Genomic DNA, 15,007 nt, shown 5'->3' on the forward strand with positions numbered 1-15,007 from the left:
TAACTTTTGCTTTTAAAGATTTTATTTATTGGCCAGCACCATGGCTCACTAGGTTAATCCTCCGCCTTCTGGCGCCGGCACACCGGGTTCTAGTCCCGGTCGGGGAGCCGGATTCTGTCCCGGTTGCCCCTCTTCCAGGCCAGCTCTCTGCTGTGGCCCAGGAGTGCAGTGGAGGATGGCCCAAGTGCTTGGGCCCTGCACCCCATGGGAGACCAGGATAAGTACCTGGCGCCTGCCATTGGATCAGTGCGGTGCGCCGGCCACAGCGCGCCAGCCGCAGCGGCCATTGGAGGGTGAACCAATGGCAAAGGAAGACCTTTCTTTCTGTCTCTCTCTCTCACTGTCCACTCTGCCTGTAAAAAAAAAAAAAAAAAGATTTTATTTATTTATTTGAGAAGTAGAGTTACAGACAGTGAGAGAGAGCGAGAGAGAGAGAGAGAAAGGTCTTCCTTCCCTGGTTCACCCCCTCAAATGGCCGCAATGGCTGGAGCTGGGCTGATCCGAATCCAGGAGCCAGGAGCTTCTTGCAGGTCTCCCACATGGATGCAGGGCCCAAGCACTTGGGCATCTTCCACTGCCTTCTGAGGCCACAGCAGAGAGCTGGATAGAAGAGGAGTAGCCAGGACTCAGTGGCCATATGGGATGCCGGCGCCGCAGGCGGAGGATTAGCACACCGCGCCACAGTGCTGGCCCCCGTGGATAACTCTGGACTGAAACGTCAGACTCCCTGACCAAGTTATTTGAGGGTAGAAACCATTGTTTCTCATCGTGCCTGGCACACAGAAGGCCCTCGTAAACACCAGTGAGCGAACTTCCTGTCAAGTGGCAGCTTTGAGTTGCTGCAGTCTGCCCTGTATTCCCAGTTCCCCCACCCCTCTCTGCCTTCTGTGCCCCTTGTTTGCGTTCAAGCCCAAGTAGTTGCTCCAGGTGTGGGGCAGGGCCCTCCCCTCGGGGCGGAGAGGTCTCTGACGCGGACTCGGCGTGACGTGCTCAGCTTCCACTTCTCAGAAGATATAAAATCAGTTGAGGCCGGCGCCGCGGCTCACTAGGCTAATCCTCCACCTGCAGCGCCGGCACACCAGGTTCTAGTCCCGGTCGGGGCACTGGATTCTGTCCCAGTTGCCCCTCTTCCAGGCCAGCTCTCTGCTGTGGCCCAGGAGTGCAGTGGAGGATGGCCCAAGTGCTTGGGCCCTGCACCCCATGGGAGACCAGGAGAAGCACCTGGCTCCGGGCTTCGGATCAGTGTGGTGCGCTGGCTGCAGCGCGCCGGCCGCGGGGGCCATTGGAGGGTGAACCAATGGCAAAGGAAGACCTTTCTCTCTGTCTGTCTCTCTCACTGTCCACTCTGCCTGTCAAAAAAAAAAAAAAAAATCAGTTGAAAGATTTGCTGCTATTCTGTGCACATTGGGCAAGATGGGACATTGCCATTTAAATGATCACACAGTTTTCTCATCACTTGGACTGTTTCTGTCCTTATCGAAAGACTGTCCTTTAGAATTACTTAGATTAATATGGTATATCACTCTTGTCTGTAGAAAGAGGTGAATACCAGCAAAATAAATCGCATCCAAAATAGAATGCATCCAGAGCTTCTTCACTTTGTCTCAGGGCCGTTGGGGTCTGTGGACCGCTCTGCAGGGCCGCGCCCCGTGCCGCCCACTGCCCTGTCTAGGGAGCTGCACCTGCCACAGGGGAGGGAGGGCCACAGGGGACTGGTGACGGGTGGTGGTTATGTGTGTGCACTCATTTTGTCAGGTTCACTGAGCAGTTTGATTATGACTTGTGTACTTTTTGTATTTATTATTTATTTTTAAAATTTATTTGAGACGGAGAGAGAGAGTGCAAGCTCCTATGTTCTGGTTTGCTCCCCAGATAACGGCGGTGACCAGCAGTGACTGGGCTGGGTTGAAGCCGGGAGCCAGGAACTCAATTCAGGTTGCCCGTGTGGGTGACAGAACCAACCCCCCGAGCTCTCGCTGCTGCCGCGCAGGGTCTACACTAACAGGAAGCTGGAGTCAGGAGCTAGAGCCAGGCCTTGAACCCAGGCTCCCTGATACAACACGCAGGAAAAGATTTATTGATTTATTTGAAAGGAAGATTGACAGAGAGGGAGAGACAGAGAATGAGATCGTCCATCTGCTGGTTCACTCCCCAAATGGCTGCAATGGCCAGGGCAGGGCCAGGCCAAAGCCAGGGGCCGAGAGCTTCATCTGGGTCTCCATGCGGGGAGCAGGGGCCCAAGCGCTTTCCCAGGCTCATTAGCAGTGGCTAGATCAGAGGCAGAGCGGCCGGGACTTGGCCTGGCACTCCACTGTGGGACGCCAGCATCCCAAGCTGCAGCTTCACCCACTCACCACAGCGCTGAACCCACTGAAGTTCATTTTTATTTATTTGAAAGACAGACAACGGAGAGGGAAATAGAGACAGAGATATCTTCTGTCGCTCTGGTTCGTTCCCCAAAGGCCCGCAACGGGGCCTGCACAAGGGTGGAGCCAGGAGCCAGGAAGAAGTGCAGGCGTCTTAGCTCACCCCTAATTGCTTAACAAGAAGGAGGGCGGTTGTTGTCTGGCGTGGCAGCTAAGTGAGCACGGGCCTGGTTAGGAGCAACGAGGGCGAGCACATAGCTGACTGCAGTCAGGGATCTTGAAATAAAATAAGCAACAGTGCATTTTAGGTAATGAAGTACAGTATTTATAAATCCACGTAAGCACACAGTGTTCAGGCCGTGTTTTTCTACCTTGTCCTCAAATTGGTGAGTTTATCAAGCACCTTGCACTGTTTGTGGTGTTCCCTTTGTCTGCTAGGCTGCGGCGCGCGCACACACACACACACACACAGACACACACACACACAGCTCCGGCTTAATTTGGCTTCCTCGGTTGCTGACCTCAGCCCTCACCGCTTCCTGTTCCGAGCACTCACAGAGCCTTTGCTTTAGGAACCTCTGTCTAGGTGTTTACCTGACGCGGAGACATCGCCCGTGATTTGTTGCACAGAACCTGCCCCTTTAAACCCGAGGCTTCGGTCTGCGTTCTCAGGTCCTCCCAGCTGTTATCTTGTTTTCTCCAAGATGCGAAGTTGAGATTCAGAGCCTTCCCCTGCGACAGCTCTAAGGTTTAGTTCGGCCACAGCCAAGCGCCCAGTTCCGTCCCTGCCTGCCTGGAAGCTGGTTCTCTGTGCAGGGCTACGGGGTGATCCTGTGTGCTTTCTGCGGGAGCAGCGCGTACGGCTCTGCCTGGCCTGCAGTCCCTTTCCCCACAGGGCTCTAGCTCGGTGGTCAGACTCATTGCTTTGCCCTCTCTGTGCTGTGTGGGTCTGTGCTTTGCGTTTCTGATTGATGGACCCCAAGCTCATTTATAGCCCAGACCCATCTAAGAGCTGCAGCCTTCATCTTTTTAAAAATACTATATTTATTTAAGAGACAGAGTAACAGAGAAAGAGAGATCTTCGATCCACTGGATCACTCCCCAAATGGCCGCAATAGCCAGGGTTGGGGCAAGCAGAAGCCAAGAGCTTCCTCAGGGTCCCCCACGCGGGTGCAGGGACCCAAGCGCTAGGTCCATCTTCTGCTGCTCTCCCAGCCTCAGCAGGGAGCTGGGCCGAGATGGAGCGGCACCACAGGTGGAGGGTCAGCCTGTTCCATGGCGCCTGCTCCCGTGCATCTGTCACCTCACCTGTCCACCTGACAGGTCATCGCAGCATGAACTCAGGGGAACTGGGAGTTGCACTGTGCTGGACAGGTGGGTCTTTTGACTGTGGGCCCCACATTGCCACAGGCACCCCTGCCGTTCCCCAGCCTCCCACCGTTGCCCTCGGTCAGTGGTGTCAGGAAAGCTCCTGTCTGCCCATCTGCCCCTCATCCTCTTGCCCGCCGGAGTCTCAGACGCCTCAGAAGCCTTCGTTTCAGGTTCTGGACGAGAGAGCGTTTCAGTTACTCGCCGGGGCCAGCGCTGTGGCGCAGCGGTTAATCCTCCGCCTGTGACGCTGGCATCCATACAAGTGCTGGTTCAAGTCCTGGCTGCTCCTCCTCCCATCCAGCTCTCTGCTGTGGCCTGGGAAAGCAGTGGAAGATGCCCAAGTCCTTGGGCCCCTCCACCCACGTGGGAGACCCAGAGGAAGCTCCTGGCTCCTGGCTTCGGATCTGCCCAGCTCTGGCCGTTGCGGCCATTTGAGGGGTGAACCAGTGAATGGAAGACCTCTTTCTCTGTCTCTCCCTCTCACCATCTGTAACTCTACCTCTCAAGTAAATAAATAATGTCTTTTAAAAAATAATAAGTTACTTGCCAAAGCCACACTGCAGAGGTGGCTTGTCGTGCCGCACGAGTTCGCAGCCAGAGGGCGTCAAGGCCGGTCACAGCCCACAGTGGACGGGTGTGAGTCCTCTGGTGCCCACCCCTCTCCGAAGGTGCCTCCCTCTCATCTCTACTCACCAGCAGCTCACCAAACCTGAGGGTCACTCCACCAAGTCTGCCCTGGGGCTCTCCCATCGTCCCGGCCTCCCCTGAGCCACCCTCTCCTGCAGCCCGTTGTCGCTGGCCCGTGCCCGGTGGCACAGTCTTTAGCTACTTGTCTTACTCCCCCTGTGAGGCACACGGCCGTGGAGACGGGGTCTGTAACCACTGCCGCGTGGTGCCCTGTGCGGGCTGGCTGCACCGGGCGGGAAGCTCGTTGGTTTGTGAGTTGCTCGGGCTATTGCGTGGCTTCCCCTGACGTGTGGATTTTACCGTGACCTCCCCGAGGCGGGGAGTGCGCTGTCTGCTCTCCTGCGGCCTCGCTGAGTGGCTTAGCGGCGAGGCCTGTACATTTCATCGGCCGACAAGACAGTGAGTGATCTGTGGCTTTGCTCCTTTCAGTTACAAAGCAAAGTGGCCGGCGACGTGTCCCGACAGTCTTCCTTAGACTGCTTTTGTCCCTTGTCCAGCACGGCGTGCAGGGCAGCCGGAGGAAGCGTGGGAGTGAGTAGGAGTGCGTGGGCTGGCGCAGAGCTGACCCTGCAGACTGACTCAGGTGAAGAAGCAACGCCTGGGCGGAGCTCGCCTTCAACCCTGCACTGTGCTCTCAGCATCAGCACTGCCGGAGCCGCGTCATGTGAGGCCCTGGGAATCCCCCGTGAGGCAGAGAGGGCTCGTGACCCCCAGGGAACTGACATGGGTGAGGGGTCATGTGAGGGGCGGTCAGTGGGAGGGGAGGGCGGGCCGACTTGCTTGCAGGAGTCAGGGCTCCGCTGCCAAAGCCTGGCTGGAGGCCTCCCTGGTGGAAGCGGCCTCTTCCAGCCAGCTGCAGGAAACAGCGACGTGTGACTGGTGAGCGCACACACTGTCCCCACCGCCCTCCTCACCGGAGGCCTGGAGGTCTTTGTCTCCCTGGGCAGCACTCCTTGGGAGTAGGCCCTCAAAGGCCAGAGGCACTGCTGCCCTGTGTCCAGGGAGATGAGCCGGCTCCTAATGCTCACTGCAGAAGTACAGACCTCGTGCTTAGGGGCTGTGGCGTGGGCGCTGTTGCCGTTGTCACCGATTGCTGGCCCCTCGGGCCCCCTTCGGAGAAGTCAGGGCTCAACAGGCTGTGGTCCGTGCTCGTCAAACCCTTTGAGGCGTCTGGCCTTTGAAGACAAGGCCCCTTTTAGGGAGCGCTACCTGCCGTGTGTCGGGACTGGAGAGACCTGTCTCTGCCTAGCAGTAAGTGCCGTCCAGCCGAATCCCTGCCTCGTTGACCTGACGTATCCCTCGGGTGATGATGTCATTTCAAGGACATCTCTGCGTCTGTTACAGAACCGGACAGAGACTTTGTCATTCTGGTAATCAGCATGATTGTGTGAGGACCTTCTGGACAGATGCTTTTCTTAATTCAGTGTCTGGAAGGATTTATGTGCAGAATTTGTCAAAATCAAAAGAATTCTATGATCTAGCATGTTTTTCCTTAATTTTTCAAGGTGATTTATTGTGTATTTATTTTAAAGGCTAAAGGAGAGAGAGCGAGTGAGCTTTTATCCTGTTTCACCCTCCAAGTGGCCACATTGGAAAGGACTGGGACAGGCCCAAGCCAGGGTCCTGGAACTCCGTCTGGGTCTCCATGTGGGTGCAGGGGCCAGGCACGTGGGCCGTCCTCCTCCGCTGCTTTCCCAGGTGCACTGGCAGGGACCTGGATCAGCAGCAGGGCGGCCGGCACTCAGGGGCTCCGTCACCCCCAGGTGGGATGCTGGCCTCACAGGCAGCAGCTTAGCCGACTGCACCACGTCGCCTGTGGTCGCCCCGACTGCCTGGCTGCGGGAGGCTCCATCCACCGCCCCACTGATGGTGCTCTTACTGACTCCACTGACCTGCCTTAGGTACATCAGCTGCCTGAACACTTGATGACTAAAAGGACACCAGTGACGGTCCTGTGACTTGGCATGTTCTATGGCCTCGTAGCCCAAACAGCCAAGAGTCCCTTCCTGGTTCCCAGTGAAGTCACTCATCAGCCCGCCCAAGTGGTGGTCAGCTCGCCAGGGGCCTTAGCCCAAACAGCCAAAAGTCCCTTCCTGGTTCCCAGCAAAGTCACTCATCAGCCTGCCCAAGTGGTGGTCAGCTCGCCGGGGGCTTCAGACCCGAGCTGTTTGGCTCCTGGAGAAGCAGGGGAAAGGCCTCACTGTGCACTAGCGGTCGGGAGAGGTTCTGAGCGCCTGCGCCAGGGGCTGCGGTCTGGCTGGGCCCGGCACATCTGCACACAGCAGAGCCCAGGCTGCCCGCGGGGCTTCTTATCTGAGGCCGGAAGGACGCGAGGGGTGGTTGAGTGTGTTTGACAAAGGCTGAGGGACTGTGGGAAGAGCCACCGCTCTGCTGAGGCCCACTCCTGGCAGACGTGGTGGGGAGCAGGTGGCATTGACTCCTGCCCCCCAACAGCACCCCGAGAGCCTGAGGTGCTGACCTGGGTGCTGGGGGACAGTGCCCAGCGTCCTGTGGAGCCTGGGTGACTCAGTTTGTCACCCGTTGTGCCCACAGTGCTCTGTTCCCTTATCTCCACGTGCAGGCAAGCAGTCGCTCGTCCGCCTTGGGCTTCTGGTCTTTTCCTCCCCTCTCAGTCGCTGTGTCAGGGAGGCAGTCGCTCGTCCGCCTTGGGCTCCTGGTCTCCCCCCCCTCAGTCGCTGTGTCAGGGAGGCAGTCGCTCGTCCGCCTTGGGCTCCTGGTCTTCCCCCCCCGCCCAGTCGCTGTGTCAGGGAGGCAGTCGCTCGTCCGCCTTGGGCTCCTGGTCTTTTCCTCCCCTCTCAGTCGCTGTGTCAGGGAGGCGTGGTCTCCTGGAACAGCATCTGTTGTGACTGTTTAACAGCTGCACAGGAGCAGGTGACAACCTTGTGATGGACCTGCCTCATTCATCTCACGAAAGCCGGGGGCACCAGAAATCTAAGCCAAGCGTCTCTTTGCATGCCTGCGGCCTCCAGACCAGGCGCACACGGAGGCCGGAGTCTCGCAGAGCTGTTCAGGGTCCCAGAGAACTCTGATCGGCTGGGGCCACCTGCATGGTCGTGAGCGCCGCGGCAGAGGGGCCCCAGCTAGACGCAGGCTTCTTTTAGCAGTGAAATTGTAAACTATGCATCATTTGCCCATTGGCAAAGCACACACCAAGATGAGAAGGGGCTACGCAGCACGAGGCGGTGATCTTGTGGCCGTGGAGGCTTCCCCCTCTGCTCCCCAGCCTTGTCACCGTCCACCCCAATAAAGGGGATGAAAACCAACCAGCCTGCACGAGCCGGCTGCTGCCTGCGTGCCAGGCTGTGCAGTCTCAGCGAGGGTCAGTGTGGGTGGAGAAGGGTCCACCTTGCCCTCTTCTGCCTCCCCTGTCGGGTGTCGGCCTCAGGACCGTCGTCCTGGCCAGAGATTCCCACACTCCACAGACCTTCAGGCTCAGCCGTGTCTTCCTGGCTCTTCAGGCTGACTGCGTGTGTCGCTAAGTCTGCCGGGCAGCACCCAGCTGGTGGAGGACTCCCTCGTGGTACACAGCAGGTGCTCACTGTCGCACAGTTCTGGAGGTCACGTGGCAGCAGTGAGTCCCCCTGCGTAGCTGGTGGAGCTGTGCCTCCGGAGGACGCTGTCTCTTTGCTTTTCTGCTTCTGGGGGCCACCCACCCCCGTTCCTTGGCTCATGGCCCCTTCCTCTGTCTTCAAAGCTGGAAACCACATTACTCCTATGTCCGTTTCTGTCATCACATCTCCTCTGGCCCCCTTTCCTCCTCCCACGAAGATTTTAGAATGACATTGTCCCTCCTCTCCCTACCACCCCCGCCTGGGATAATCCAGGATAAGTCACCCCCAGGGTGTGCCACGGGCAGTAGCGTATTCCTAGGCTCTGCGGATTCAGATGTGGACATCCTTGGGTACCAGTGTTCACCATACCACTCCATCTGAAAAGATAATTCAAAAGAAAAGAAAAAATGTATATATTATTTTTAAATGGCCACACTTACTTTTTTTTTTTTTTAAGATTTATTTGAAAGTCAGAGTTACATAGAGAGAGAAGGAGAGGCAGAAACAGAGAGAGGTCTTCCATCCACTGGTTCACTCCCCAAATGGCCACAATGGCTGGAGCTGGGCCAATCTAAAGCCAGGAGCCAGGAGCTTCTTCTGGGTCTCCTCTTCTACTGCTTTCCTAGGCCACAGCAGAGAGCTGAATTGGAAGAGGAGCAGCCAGGACTTGAACCAGCACCCACAGGGGATGATGGCACTGCAGGCGGCCCCCAGTCATTTTTAATGGGGCAGGTGTGCCTACCGGGGTCAGTTATTTTCAATGGGGCAGGTGTGCCTACCGGGGTCAGTTATTTTCAATGGGGCAGGTGTGCCTACCGGGGTCAGTTATTTTCAGTGGGGCAGGTGTGCCTACCGGGGTCAGTCATTTTCAGTGGGGCAGGTGTGCCTACCGGGGTCAGTCATTTTCAATGGGGCAGGTGTGCCTACCGGGGTCAGTCATTTTTAATGGGGCAGGTGTGCCTACTGGGGTCAGTTATTTTTAATGGGGCAGGTGTGCCTACCGGGGTCAGCACAGCTCCTTGATTCTTGGAAGCAGATCCAGCACGACCACCCTCCTTTCCTGCTCCGCACGTACACGTGCAGTCCTCGCTTTTGACCTGCTGAAACTCCAGTGACACCGTGTCATCGGGAGGAAGCCAGCCCAGCCCAACAGTGAGTCCGAGCAGCACCGCGCTCCCCGCGGCTCTGTCCAGCGGCTGCTCTGCCCCGTGCGTTCCTGAGCGTTTGCTCGGGTGTTCTGGGTGCCTGGCACCAGCTCGGGAACCGCGGCTCCTCGGGCTGAGCAGCGTGTCCTGAGGACTTGCTGTCTCCTCCAGCAGTTGCAGGCAGCATCTGGCCAAGGTGACTCCAGAAGGGGGTGGAGCCCGAGTCTGACTCGGATGCTAAAGATGCCATCAGACCCAAAGTCAGCTGAATGGGGCTCCCACCCCACCTCCCCCAGCCCCACTTTTCTCATCTCTGAACTAGGAGTAAAAGTGGTAATACTGCCTAAGCAACTTGACACAGTGGTTCAGAATTAACTGTTTATATATAATTTTTATTGACTTTCATTTTTATTTTTATTTACTAATTTGAAAAGCAGAACTACAGAGAGGCAGAGGCAGACAGAGAGAGGTCTTCCATCCGCTGGTTCACTCCCCAGATGGCCGCAATGGCCGGAGCTGAGCCGATCCTAAGCCAGGAGCCAGGAGCTTCTTCCAGGTCTCCCACGTGGGTGCAGGGGCCTAAGGACTTGGGCCATCTTCTACTGCTTTCCCAGGCCACAGCAGAGAGCTGGATCAAAAGTAGAGCAGCTGAGACTCAAACGTGTGCCCACATGGGATGCCAGCACTGCAGGTGGCGGATCTACCCACTACGCCACAGCACCGGCCCCTCATTTCTGCTAAAAAGACAGAGAAATCGTCAGTCTGCCGCTTCATTCCCCTAATGCCCTCGACAGCCAGGGCCGGGCCACACTGAAGCCAGCAGCCCAGCACACCATCCCGTCTCCCAGGGGGTGACAGGAACCTGAAGCCAGCAGCCCAGCGCACCATCCCGTCTCCCAGGGGGTGACAGGAACCTGAAGCCAGCAGCCCAGCCCACCATCCCGTCTCCCAGGGGGTGACAGGAACTAGAACTTGAGCCGCCACCTGCTGCCTCCCAGGGTGTGCATCAGCAGGAAGCTGGGTCAGAAGCAGGACAGCCAGGGCTTGGGCCAGGCGGTCCGACGTGGGATGCGGTTGTGCCAGGCAGCACCGTCAGTAGCTGTGTCCCATGCTCAGCCCTGTCTCTGTGTTTTGCTGCTTGAAAACCATGGAGGTGCCGGTGCTGCGGCTCACTAGGCTAATCCTCCACCTTGCAGCGCTGGCACACCGGGTTCTAGTCCCGGTCGGGGCGCCGGATTCTGTCCTGGTTGCCCCTCTTCCAGGCCAGCTCTCTGCTGTGGCCTGGGAGTGCAGTGGAGGATGGCCCAGGTGCTTGGGCCCTGCACCCCATGGGAGACCAGGAGAAGCACCTGGCTCCTGCCATCGGATCAGCGCGGTGCGCTGGCCGCAGCACGCTGGCCGCGGCGGCCATTGGAGGGTGAACCAACGGCAAAGGAAGACCTTTCTCTCTGTCTCTCTCACTGTCCACTCTGCCTGTCAAAAAAACAAAACAAAACAAAACAAAACAAAACAAAACAAAACAAAAAACACCATGGAGGACCCGGGAGTGTCAGGTCAGTTTCTCCTTGCAGCTGCGCAGTGGGGGAGGGGTGGGTGGAGTGGACCTCGAGCTCCCCCGTGAGCCCGGGGGGGAGGGGGTGGACCTCGAGCTCCCCCGTGAGCCCGGGGGGGGGGTAGCAGCCCGTTTCTCACACTGCTGTACCTCCCTGATCTTGTGTGACCAGGGACATCAAATTGCACACTCACAGTTCTCAGAAACAGGAAACGGAGGCACACGCATGTAAGCGACTTCCCGGCCTGGGTCCCTGGTGGGGAAGGGGAGGCCGGCGTTGCGATGCAGCAGGTCGACCACCACACACGATGCCGGCACTCCTCGCCTGTCCCGGCTGCGCTTCCCGTCCAGCTTCCTGCTGATGTGCCCGGCAGCGCGGCAGGAGGGCCCTGCCATCCATGTGGGAGAGCTGGCCTCGGCCTGGCCCAGTCCTGCTGTTGCCGCTGTTTGGAAGGCGGATCAGTGGGTGGAGAATCTGTCTCTCACTGTCTGTTTCGTCCTCTCCCTCTCTCTGGTCACTCTGCCTTCCAAATAGATAAAAAGAAGAAGAGGCCAGTGTTCCTTGTTTGGGACGTCAGGCAGAGGGGCTAGGGAGGGCACAAAAGTGCAGGCCCCCCAGGGACACAGGTGCTCCGTTGGGGTCCCAGTTCCTCCCCCTGCACAAGACACCTGCCCTTCCTAGGCTGCCATCAGGAGAGAGGGGAACTGGTGCTGCCTCTGAGTTCAGAGTCGTAATAAAAGGTCAGATGCAAACCCCACAAGTGTGCACCGCCCCAGGACAGACTTGCAGAAGGCCAGTTTTCCAGGTCCTGCCCAGCTTCCGTAACATGCACCCCTCTGGCCAGCAGTCTCTCTCTGGAAAGGCACCCGTGCCACGCAGGGCGAGGACAAGACGAGGGGAAGGCCTGCGTGTGGGTCCGTGCTCGTACTTCTGCGTGGGTGTGGGCCCTGCCTCACCGTCTGGGCTGGGGAGAGACCAGTGAGCCGCGTCTGCATGTGACGCCTGTGTCCCACGTGTGCCGGGCAGTGAGGTGCTGCAGGCTCTTTGCTCCTGGCAGAGGGGCAGCACTTTTGGTGGTTCTTTCGGACACTGCGAAAGAGGGACTTGCCTGAGGCCTATGGGAAGCGGCAGGGTCACAGGACATTCCGGAGTCTGCGCCAGGGAGCCCTGGTCTGATTGCTCAAGGCCGACCTCCTAGGGAAGTCACAGCCCCGGTTGCTCTGGGCGCTGGGGAAATCAGAGTTTGAGCAAAGGCCGGTGGGGAAGTGGTCGGCAGCAAGGCCTGGCAATCTCGTGAGTTCCCCTTGCAGCCGCAGGCCGCGCGGTGGAAGAACGCTGGGGGACGTGGGCTGGGACGGGGGCTGGGGCAGGAGGTTGGGAAATCTCCCTCCAGATGTAGGCTGCTGGTCCGCCTCCCCGGGCCCCCGTGGCCTGCACCCTCGTTCCCCATGAAGCTGCTTGGCCTTGAAGTCCTCCTAGGGCCCCCATCGCTTTGGAATTGCAGTCCAGGCTCCCTGCGGCCAGCAAGTCTCCTGCCTCCGACCTCTTGGCTCCGCACTGCTCTCCAGCCTTGAACTTCCCACAGCTATGCGCACCTTCGTGACCCTGCTCTCTCAGGCCGGTTCTCTCTGCCCTGGCCCCAGCTGAGACTTGACCTCCCAGTGCACGGAAGCCCCTCTCAGCTCTGCCAGGATGTCACCCTGGAGCCAGCACTTGGTGCCACCGGAGTTCCTCTTCTGGTGTTTTTGTTTTGTTTTTCAGATCTTATTAGCTGACCTTCCTCTCTCCTTGCCCCCTAGTTCACCCCGCCCCGTCTCTCTCTCTCTCTGTCACACACACACACACACACACACACACACACGACCAGATGCTCATGCTGCAGTATCTGGGCTCCTGCAGAGTGGCTGGTTCATAGCAGGCGCGCAGTGACAGTTACAGGTTAACTTGGCAGGGATTCTGCATTGATGTAGGACGTGAACTGCCACTCAGAGCCACAAGGGGGCTTGTGCTGCTTCCCGTCTGTAGGTGGTGGGTTTAGGATCCGCACTCCCGTGGCTGACAAGCCTCCTACTGGAAATTCCTGGGATTTTTGAGTCTGGGGACCTGCGGACGGTCCTGGAGCCGCCTTGTATGTAGAATGTTCGAATGGATTGGGGTACAATCCTCAGATGTGGTTTTCTGATGCCCAAAATGTTTTAAAATAAATTTAAGTTAGTTGCTAGTCTAGAAAAACCGAAAGATTTCGTACAGCAGATTTCAGCATTCCTTGGAAAACTCTAGACTCTCTGGAACCCCTGGGCCTGGCTCTGAGCGAGGACAGTGCGGGCCACCTCCAAGGGGCCACCTCCTCCGTGTTCTCCAGCTGGGCCAGGAAGTCCCCTGAGCTTTGATCCGGGAGTGGGGGAGTCACTGTCACCCTGTTCTGCCTGGAGGGTTCCTTCTCAGGGCCTTTCCACACAGGGCACTGCGCCACGATGTCCTAGCTCCACGAGCAAGTGAGCCGTCTCCCTGTCCCGAGAGAGAGGAGAGATCCCGCTGAGGGGTCCCAGGCAGGGGCAGGCAGGTGGCCCAGAGCACGGCCCCTCCTGCCACTCTGTCTCCTCTCACTTTGTGCCGCCCCCTTGCCAAGTCCACAGAGGACACGCTCGGGACTAAAAGCGTGACTCAGGCTCAAGTAGACTCTCCAAGCTGGATGGGCCATGAGAGCGTGGCACCAGCCTCAGAGCACGTCAGCCCGGGTCAGAAACAGCCGTGAGCGTTCGGCTTAACCCTGCGTGCCCACGCCTGGGGAGAGACACGGCCCCGGGCTCCGAGAGCGGTCTCGCACGCAGTCTCCCCTGAATCCCACTGTCTGCCAGCTGTGCTGCTGTGAGAATGAGCAAGAGGGGAGGGTGACCCCTCATTGCCGTCCTCCCTGTTTCCCGTCCTTTGTCACGCCTCCCCTTGATCGTCCTCAGAGTCAACGGAGCAGTGCCCGCTTGGGCAGCACTTACCCAAGTGAGCTGCGTGCCTTGGCTTCCGGTCCTGGGAGGGGAGGGGAGGGGCAGCGGCGGGCAGGGAGCGCCGTGGCCTCAGGGTGCTCTGCGTGCTGAGCCCTCGCCTGCCTGCATCCTACCCTGGTTACCAGTGCCTCAGGTTGTGACACTGCATTCTGGATCTCTCCCCTTAGGTTACCGGGATTTTAAACACTGTCTTTGTGAGCATTTTTCTCCATGTAAGTGTTTTTTAATGTTTTGAACTTGTTTTTAGGATAGATTTGTTTTTAGGATAAATCCTACATGTTTGAATGCCTAAGTCAGAGAAGAGGAAAATAAGAATTAAAGAAATTGCTGTTTTTTAAAAGATTCATTTATTTGAAAGGCAGAGTTATAGAGAGGAAGAGGCAGAGAGAGCGAGCGAGAGAGAGAGAGAGAATGAGAATCTTCCATCCACTGATCCATCCCCAAACGGTTGCAAAGGCCAGAGCAGTCGATTCTCATAGCACAACTCAGTGAGGACGGAGGTGCTACACGGGGAGTGGTGCGGTGACTTCTGTTCCTTTAACTTGACGCTCTCATTCAAGATGTCAGTGATCACCCGAGGCTCCTGCCATGGGCTGCCCTGTGGAAGCCTTTTGTGACCACAGACTCCGTCGGGATTTGGACACGGCCATGAGCAAAGTGGATGTTCTCTCCTCCCTTCGGGGAAGAGTACATCTCTCTTTGATGACCCTTTCTTTCCACTGAGGTCTCACAGAGATCTTCCGTGTAGGATATTTTTTTGCCACAGAGTCTCGGCTTTCCATGCCTGGAATGCTCTCACAGGCCTTTCAGCCAGACCAGGAAGCCTTAAGGGCTGATTCTGAGGTCAGAGTGTTACTTACAGTGAATGTCATTCTAGGAGCTGCTCTGTGCACTGATTCCCATATTGGACTTTCCTTCCTTTTTAATTCTATTATTATTACCAGGCACTTGATGCTGTTTATATGATCACTTTTACACTTAAGCCCATCTATATGTTGACTTTGACATTTAGTATGATCATTCTCACAGTGAAGACGGCCTTTATGCCACCAGTTTTCATGGGTGTGGAGTCCCAGTGCACGTTGTTAGGCTGTGCCCTGAGAGGTCTGTAGGGCTGCGTGCAGAACCGCACAGCTTTACGGTTTAGACAACCCCCTCCCTCCCTTATTCCCCCTCTTACTTTAACTGGGATCTTTTCCCAATTGACTTAAAACACATATGATTAACTCTGTCACATGAAGAGTTCAGCATGTAGACATGCTTCTGGTGTAAGTGGTTTTGCACTTTCGTTGTCAGACGTGTCACTGCATG

At 57.3% G+C, this 15,007-nt stretch overlaps 1 protein-coding gene across 7 annotated transcripts in view; it reads left to right on the plus strand.

Annotated features, from left to right (window-relative positions):
• Positions 1 to 15,007, plus strand: part of KIAA0513 (KIAA0513 ortholog) — a 62,496-nt gene that overhangs the window by 26,397 nt on the left and 21,092 nt on the right. Inside the window, exon 2 of one of the 7 annotated variants that reach the window (XM_051847342.2) lies at positions 13,864 to 13,908. The exons of the other annotated variants lie outside the window; for them this stretch is intronic. The gene's annotated coding sequence lies outside the window, so the exon portion shown is untranslated. The remainder of the gene's footprint in view (positions 1 to 13,863; positions 13,909 to 15,007) is intronic. 7 annotated transcript variants of the gene reach the window in all.

This window comes from Oryctolagus cuniculus, chromosome 18 (assembly GCF_964237555.1).
Source record: "Oryctolagus cuniculus chromosome 18, mOryCun1.1, whole genome shotgun sequence".
Classification (NCBI taxonomy): Eukaryota; Metazoa; Chordata; class Mammalia; order Lagomorpha; family Leporidae; genus Oryctolagus; species Oryctolagus cuniculus.